The sequence below is a fragment of the Panthera pardus genome, unplaced genomic scaffold (assembly GCF_024362965.1).
Source record: "Panthera pardus isolate Hobbes unplaced genomic scaffold, ASM2436296v1 HiC_scaffold_345, whole genome shotgun sequence".
NCBI lineage: Eukaryota > Metazoa > Chordata > Mammalia > Carnivora > Felidae > Panthera > Panthera pardus.
The window spans coordinates 733,659-742,904 of record NW_026526927.1 but is presented as its reverse complement, the minus strand read 5'-3'; the positions used below and the strand labels follow the sequence as shown (position 1 = coordinate 742,904).

The window sequence follows — 9,246 nt, the reverse complement described above, 5'->3', positions numbered from 1 at the left end:
TCCTCTCTCCTGAATTTAAGTGTTCATGGTTTTGATAGAAGGATGATTAATAATTATCTAACTTTAAGGTGAGATTATGCTGAATTAACAGGATAGACCAAACGTAATATATATGGTCTCTAAATGTGGAAGGAGGGAGAAGAAAAAGTGTCACAGTATGTGATGGGGACTTGCCTGGGCATATTTTTTTTCCCAATTGTTTCTTTGGTAATTCTTTCCCCATTAGCATAAAATGTACAACAGTTCAACTATACAAACACCTATGCATACTTTAATGACTATTAGGATTCTTCATGCTGAATATGAGACAGGAGAATGCAGAACAGGAAAGCAAACTTTCAAAAAAAGAAATGAAAGTACCGTATGGGCAGTATGGGGAATAGGTACATCATACTGGCATTAATATGGATATGAGATCTCTCTTTCTGTCTGTCTCTCTGACCTTCCTCTCTTTCTTTCTCTCTTTCCCAAGTTAGATGATACATATATTATAGACAGATAGAGTGATAGATATAGGAAGATAACAGATAGATATGTATGTATATAATATACACACAGTCAAATGGTGTACAAATAATTTAGAGACTGTATTTCTAAGACTTTATACAATATAGACTTAATGATTAATGGAGTAAAATAAAAAATGTGTTGTGATGATTTTGACAACAGAATGGATGACATTGATATTGTGAGGTCTAATTTTTCGGATACACAAAATATGTTTTTTCTTTGTCACTGTGATGATGATATCTTCCATTTATATTACTATGAAGATAGGCCAGTTTTTACAAGTTGGTATTGGAAGTTTTGCCAACACCTTCCTGCTTCTCTTCCACATCTTCATGCTACTTCTGGATCACAGGCATAAGCCTTCTGACCTGATCATCTATCACTTGGCCTTTGTCCACATAATGAAACTCCTCGCTGCACTGTTTTTAATGTCTTCAGACCTGTTTGAAGTACTGAACTTTCTAAATGATTTCAAATGCAAGGCTTTATTCTGCATGATCAGGGTGACACGGGGTCTCTCCATGAGCACCATCTGCCTCCTGAGCATGTTCAAAGCCATCATGATCAGCCCTAGCACCTCCTGGTTGGCCTGCTTTAAAGCTGGTTGGCCAGCTTTAAACATACGTGCAAAAAGCACATCTTCCATTCTTTTATCATCTTATGGTTTCTCAGTTTGTCTCTCATTAGTAACTGCATCTTGTGTACTGCTACTCCTTGTAATGTCCCAGAGCAATCACTGCGTGTCAGTAAATACAGCTCACTTTCTCGCTAAACTCCATCATCAGGGTACCTTTTTTCACTTTTTCTATATCCAGGGATGTTTCCTTTGTTAGAGGCATGCTGCTCTCAAGTGTGTACATTGTGATTCTTTTGTCCAGGCATCAGAGGCAGTGCCAGCACCTTCACAGCACCAGTCTTTCCTCAAGAGTCTCCCCAGAGAGAAGGGCCACCCAAACCATCCTGCTGTTGGCAAGTTTCTTTGTGGTCATGTACTAGGTGGGAATCATCATCTCCTTCTCCTCCACTCTCTTATGGGCATATGACACAGTCATTCTGGATTTCTAGAAGCTTGTGCCCAATGTCTATGCCACTGTCAGTGTGTTGGTGCTAATAAGTTCTGATAAAAGATAGAAAATGTGTTTCGGAAGTGTGGGAAAATGACAATCAAGTTATAGGTACATATTCTGGAAATCGTTATCTAGAACTGATCATTTTGATGTTATTCAAATTATAGTGTTTATTTATATATAAGGAGAATTTTTCTCTATACAAGAGAAATACACTCTAAAGCATGGCTATTGTACTACAGTACAATGCTAGTAATTACCTATTGGTAATGCAACATTTGAAAATTGTATTTACTTTTTTACTTCAAGATATTTAGCTGTGCATCTAATTTTAATTGAGTAACACTTTTCTCAGCACTATTTATATTTATTTCTATGAGTTCTGGCGTCTATTAGGGCTGCAGAGAGTGTACTCTCACCTCTGTATGTATATATACAAATTTCTTTTGTTTACACAGTTTGATTAATTCTTTTCTTTAATTAATTTCTTTTGTTTACACAGTTTGATTAATATTTATGGTGAGTATTTTTACTTATCTGATTTTACTACAATTAATTTCTTATTTGTAACTTCATGCCTAGTTTTGAAATTAGAAATTTATTATAATCATCATTTTTTTAGTTTTGTTTTATTATTTTGTACACACTAGTGAAACAATTAAATGATTCTTATTTCTTCCCATTCTGATCTTCATATAACATAGTGACAACTCTATTCTCCATGAATGTTCTCTCTTGAATGTATGTGGCTTCAATATTTTTGTTCAGTATTCTAGTTTATTTCTCTCATCAACTTAGACTAATATTATATTTAACTAAAATATTGTTTACTAAACTGAGTTATTTAATTTTCATTTCCTTTAATTTTCAAGATTTACTTATATTAGGCTTCCTCACAATATATCTTACAAGTGTATAGTTTCTTTTCTTTCTACATTATTTTCATTTCCTATTTTCCTGTCTTTACTTAAATGTTTTATTTTTTATATGAAATTTATTGTCAAATTGGTTTCCATACAACACCCAGTGCTCATCCCAACAGGTGCCCTCCTCAATGTCCATCAAATATTTTAAACATATTGCTGATATATTTATTTTGTGACATGTAATTTCTTCTACCCTATACTTAGTAGCACATTTAATTGTGTTTCACCATTACTAATTCCATTGTAAAATTTGGGACATATCATAGTGCAGATATCTCTAGTCTATTTCTTTGTACCAATCACCCTGAGGACAAGTTGGAGTACTGCACAGGTTTGAGTTCCGTGTGGTCAGCCAATATTTGGATGGCGAGATGGTCTCTGATTTTGATTGCTTCTTTAGATCCTTAACTTGAATTACTTAACTTTTTGGGATGTTCTTATATTTTATTATTACCTTTGCTGTACATTATAAGGATTCTTTTACTTTTGTATTGTATATATATTTTCTATTTAAATTAAAGTTAGTTAACTGATAGTGTAGTATTGTTCTAAGAAGTACAACAGAGTGATGCATCACTTTCAATAATGACCAGTGCTCATCTGAACAAGTGCCTTCTTAATCACCATCACACACTTACCCCATCCCTACAACAAACACCACTCCAGCAACCCTCAGTTTGTTCTCTGTATTTAAGAGTCTCTTATGGTTTTGCTCTCTTCATTTTTATCTCATTTTCCCTCCCTTCCCTTACGTTTATCTATTGTGTTTCTTAAATTCCACATATGAGTGAAATCATATATTTGTTTTTCTCTGACTTAGCATTTCCCTTAGCATAATACACTCTAGTTCCATCCATATGTTTCCAAATGACAAGGTTTCATTCTTTTTGATTGTTGAATAATATTCCATTATATGATACATTTATCCATTCATCAGTCAATGGATCTTTTGACTCATTACATACTTTGGCTATGGTTGATAGTGCTGCTGTAAACATTGTGGTCCATGTGTCCCTTTGAATTAGCATTTTTGTATCCTTTGGATATATACTTACTGATGCAATTGCTGGGTAGGTCTATTTTGAATTTTTTGAGGAACCTCCATACTGTTTTCAGAGTGGCTGCACCAGTTTGTAGTCCCACAAAAAGTGTAAAAGGGTTATCCTAATTCCACATCCTCACCAAAATCTGTTGTTTCCTCTCTTGTTTGTTTAGCCATTCTAATAGGTGTGATGTAGTATCTCATTGTGGTTTTGATTTGTATTTCTCTGATAATGAGTGATGTTAAGCATCTTTCGTGTCTGTTGGTCCTCTGGGTGTGTTCTTTGGAAATTGTGTATGAATGTCTTCTGCCCATTTCTCCACTGGATTATTTGTATTTTGGGTGTTGTGTTTAAGAAGTACCTATTTTGGATACTGACCCTTTATCCGATGTGTAATCTACAAATATCTTCTCCCATTCCATCTGTTGTCTTTTAGTTTTGTTGTTTGTTTCCTGTGATGTGCAGAAGCTATTTTATCTAGATACGTTCCTAATAGTTCATTTTTCCTTTAGTTTCCCATTCTCCTAGAGACAAGTCTAGTAAGAATTTGCTATTGCAGAGTTCAAAGAGGCTACTGTTTCCTATTATGGGATTCTAATGGATTCCTGTTTCATATTTAGGGCTTTCATACATTTTGAATTTAGTTTTTTTTATACTATATGAAAGTGATCCAGCTTCATTTTTTCTGCATTTCACTATCCAGATTTCTCAGCACCATTTGCTGAAAAAACTGTCTTTTCTTCCACTAGATATTCTTTCCTGCCTTGTCAAGGATTAGTTGGTCATACATTTGTGGGTCTATTTCTGGATTCTCTATTCTGTTACATTGAACTATGTGTCTGTTTTTGTGCCAATACCATACCACCTTGTTGATTATAGCTTGACGTCCACAATGTGATGCCTCCATATTTTCTCCTTTTCAACATTACTTTGGCTACTCCAGGACGTTTCTGTTTCCATACAAATTTTAGGATTTTTTTTCAAACTCTGTGATGAATGCGGATGTTATTTTAATAAGGATTCCATTGAATGTATAGATTGTTCTCGGTAGTATAAGCATTTTAACAATATTTGTTCCTCCAATCTATAAGCATGGGATGTTCATGCATTTTTTGTGTCTTCTTTTTTTAATCTTTCAAATGTTTATCAATTTTTGAGAAACAGAGAGAGACAAAATGTGAGTCGGGGGGAGGGCACAAACTCCAAAGCAGGCTACAGGTCCTGAGCTGTCAGCATAGAGCCCAAAATGGGGCTCTAACTCAAGAACCCAGAGATTATCACCTAAGCCAAAGTCAGATGCTTAACTGACTGAGCCACCAAGGGCCCCACTTTGTGTGTTCTTCAATTTCTTTCATAAGCTTTTTATATCGTTCACCCTATAGGTATTTCACCTCTTTGGTTAGGTTTATTCTTTGGTATTTTACTTTATTTGGTGCAATTGTAAATGGGATTGGTTCCTTGTTTCCTCTTCATGGTGCTTCACTATTGGTGTAAAGAAATGCAACCAGTTTCTGTATGTTGATTTTATACCTTGCAGCTTTCTGAATTCATGAATCAGTTCTAGCAGTTTTTGGTGTCTTTTGGGTTTTAACATAGAATATCATGCCATCTGTGAAGTGTGAAAATTTGACTTCTCCCTTGCCAATTTGTATGTCTTTTGTTTCTTTTTGTTCTGTGATTACTGAGGCTAGGACTTCCAGTAATATGCTGAACAACAGTGGTGAGAATGGACATCTTTGTCGTGTTCCTGACATTAGGGTGAAGCTCTCAGCTTTTACCATTGAGGATGATATTAGGTGTGGGTCTTTCCTATAATGGCCTTTATGATGTTGAGAAATTTTCCTTCTATCCTTATTTTCTTGAGGGTTTTTATCAAGAAACAGTGCTGTATTTTGTCAAATGCATATTCTGTATCTATTTAGAGTATCATGATTCTTATCCTTTCTTTTATTATTAATGTGGTGTATCACGTTGACTTATTTTGCAAATATTTATATCGTCTCTGCAGCCCATGTATAAATCCCACTTGATCAGAGTGTATAGTTCTTTTAATATAATGTTGAATTCTATTTGCTAGTATCTTGTTGAGATTTTTGCATCCAGATTAATCGGGGATATTGTCCCATAATTCTCCTTCTTCCTTTTTTTTTTCTTTTTTGTGGCATCTTTGCCTGATTTTGGATTCAAGGTAATGCTGGTTTCCTGGAATGAGTGTGCTAGACTTCCTTCCATTTATATTTTTGGGGAACAGTTTGAGAAAGTAGGTATTAGTTCTTCTTTTAAATGTCTGGTAGAAATTTCCTGGGAAGCCAATTGGTCCAGGATCTTTGTTTGTTGAGAGATATTTGATAAGCGATTCAATTTCATTGGTGGTTAGGGCCCTTCAAATTTTCTATTTCTCCCTGTATCAGTTTTGGTAGTTTGTGATTTTCAAGGAATTTGTCTATTTCTTCCAGATTTCAAAGTTTTTGGCATATATTTTTCATAGTAGTCTCTTATAATTGTTTATATTTCTGTGGCATACATACTCTCCCTTCTTTCATTTGTGATTTTTTCAATTTCAGTATTCTTTATTTTCTTCTTGATAAGTGTGACTAAGGATGTTATCAATTTTATTTAATTCTTTCAGAAAACCTGCATTTATTTTTAGTGATCTCTTCTACTGTGTTTTGTTTGTTGGTTTCAAATATTGTTCATATCTGCTCTAATGTTTATCATTCCTCTTCTGCTGGCTTTTGGCTTTATTTGCTGCACATTTTCTAGTTTCTGTAGGTGTGAGCTTAGATGTGTATTTGGGAACTATCTTGTTTCTTGAGATAGAATTTACCTTAATGTATATTCCTGTTAATATGATCTTTGCTGAATCCCAAAGTGTGTGGACAGTTCTGTTTTCATGCTCATTTGCTTCCACATATTTTTAAAAATTTATTCGCTAATTTCCTGGTTAACCCATTCATTCTTTTTTTTTAATTGTTATATTAAACATAATTTATTGTTAGATTGGTTTCCATACAAACCCAGTGTTCATCCCAACAGATGCCCTCTGCAATGACCATCACCCACTTTCCCATCTCCCCCACCTGCCATCAACCCTCAGTTTGTTCTCAGCATTTAAGTCTCTTATGGTTTACCCCTACCCCTCTGTAACTTTTTCCCCCATTTCCCTCTCCTCTGGTCTTCTGTTAAGTATCTCAGGATCCACGTAAGAGTGAAGAACATATGGTAACTGTCTTTCTTGGCCTGACTTATTTCACTTAGCATAATACCCTCCAGTTACATTCACGGTGCTACAAATGGCTAGCTTTCATTCTGTCTCAATGCCAAGTAGTATTCAATTGTATATATAAACCACATCTTCTTTATACATTTGTCAGTTGATGGACAATTAGGCTCCTTCCATAATTTGGCTATTGCTGAAAGTGCTGCTATAAACAATGGGGTACAAGTGCCCCTATGCATCAGCACTCCTGTATCTTTTGGGTAGATTCCTAGAAGTGCTATTGCTGGGTCATAGGGTAGATCTATTTTTAATTTTTTGAGGAACCTCCACACTGTTTTCCAGAGTGGCTCCTCCAGTTTGCATTTCCACCAACAGTGCAAGAAGGTTCCCGTTTCTCCACATACTCTCCAGCATCTATAGTCTCCAATTTGTTAATGTGAGCCACTCTGACTGGCATGAGGTCATATCTCAGTGTGGTTTTGATTTGTATTTCCCTTATGAGGAGTGACGTTGAACATCTTTTCATGTGTCCTTTGGCCATCTGGATGTCTACTTTAGAGAATTGTCTATTCATGTCTTCTGCCCATTTCTTCACTGGATTATTTGTTTTTCGTGTGTGGATTTGGTGAGTTCTTTACAGATTTTGGATACTAGTCCTTTATCTGATGCCATTTGAAAATATCTTTTCCCATTCCATCGGTTGCCCTTTAGTTTTCTTGATTGTTTCTTTTGCAGTGCAGAAACTTTTTATCTCGGGGAGGTCTGAATAGTTCATTTTTGCTTTTAATTCCCTTGCTTTTGGAGAGGTGTCGATTAAGAAATTGCTGCAGCTGAAGTCACAGAGGTTTTTTCCTGCTCTCTCTTCTAGGGTTTTGATGGTTTCCTGTCTCAAATTCACATCCTTCATCCACTTTGAGTTTATTTTTGTGAATGGTGTAAGAATGTGGTCTAGTTTCATTCTTCTGCATGTTGCTGTCCAGTTCTTCCAGCACCATTTTTTAAAGAGACTGTCTTTATTTCCATTGGATACTCTTTCCTGCTTTGTCAAAAATTAGTTGGCCATACATTTGTGGGTCCAATTCTTGGTTTTCTATCCTATTCAATTAGTCTATGTGTCTGTTTTTATGCCAATACTATACTGTCTTGATTACAGCTTGGTTGCAGAGGCTAAAGTCTGGGAATGTGATGCTTCCCGCTTTGGTTTTCTTCTTCAATATTACTTTGGCTATTTGGGTCTTTTGTGGTTCCATACAAATCTTAGGATTGCTTGTTCTAGCTGTGAGATGAATGCTGGTTCAATTTTGATTGTGATTGCATTGAATGTGTAGATTGTTTTGGGTAGTATTGACATTTTAATAATATTTCTTCTTGCAATCCATAAGAATGGAATATTTTTCCATTTCTTTGTATCTTCTTCAATTTCCTTCATAACCTTTCTATAGTTGTCAGCATACAGATATTTTACATCTTTGGCTAGGTTTATTACCAGGTATTTTAACGTTCTTGGTGCAATTGTGAATGGGATCACATTCTTTATTTCTCTTTCTGTTGCTTCATTATTGGTATATAAAAATGCAACCAATTTCTCTACATTGATTTTGTACCCTGCAATTTAGCTGAATTCATGTATTAGTTCTAGCACACTTTTGGTGGAGTGTGGTGGATTTTCCATGCAGAATATCATGTTGTCTGCAAGTAGTGAAAGTTTGACTTCATCTTTGCCAATTTTGATGGCTTTTATTTCATTTTGTTGTCTTATTGCTGATTCTAAGGTTTCCAACACTATGTTAAACAACAGCAGTGAGAATGGACATCCCTGTAGTGTTCCTGATCTAAGGAGGAAAACTGTCAGTTTTTCCCCATTGAGGATAATATTAGCTGTGGTCTTTTCATAAATGACTTCTATGATTTTAAGTATGTTCTTTCTATACCAAATATCTCGAGGGTTGTTACTAAGAAATGATGTTTATTTTGTCAAATGTTTTTTTTTCTGCATCTATTGATAAGATCATATGGTTCTTATCTTTTCTTTTATTAATGTGATGTATCACGTTGATTGATTTGCAAATATTGAACCAACCCTGCAGGTCAAGAATGAATCCCACTTGATCATGGTGAATAATTCTTTTTATATGTTGTTGAATTCGATTTGCTAGTATCTTTTTGAGAATTTTTGCATTCATATTCATCGGGTATATTGGCCTGTAGTTCTCTTTTTTTGCTGGGTCTCTGTCAGGTTTGGGAATCAAAGTAATGCTGGCTTCATAGAATGAGCCTGGAAGTTTTCCTTCTTTTTCTTTCTTTTTTTTTTTTTTTTTTTTTTTTTTTGCCACAGCTTGAGAAAGATAGGTATTATTTCTGCTTTAAATGTCTGGAAGAATTCCCCAGAGAAGCCACCTGGTCCAGGACTTTTATTTTTTGGGAGATTTTTGATAACTGATTCAATTTCTTCACTACTTCTGGGTCTGTTCACATTTTCT

At 35.1% G+C, this 9,246-nt stretch overlaps 1 pseudogene; it reads left to right on the top strand.

The window, feature by feature from the left end:
• The first annotated feature begins 743 nt into the window (after positions 1-743).
• On the top strand, positions 744-1,685 carry LOC128774621 (putative vomeronasal receptor-like protein 4; annotated as a pseudogene).
• Positions 1,686-9,246: the final 7,561 nt, after the last annotated feature.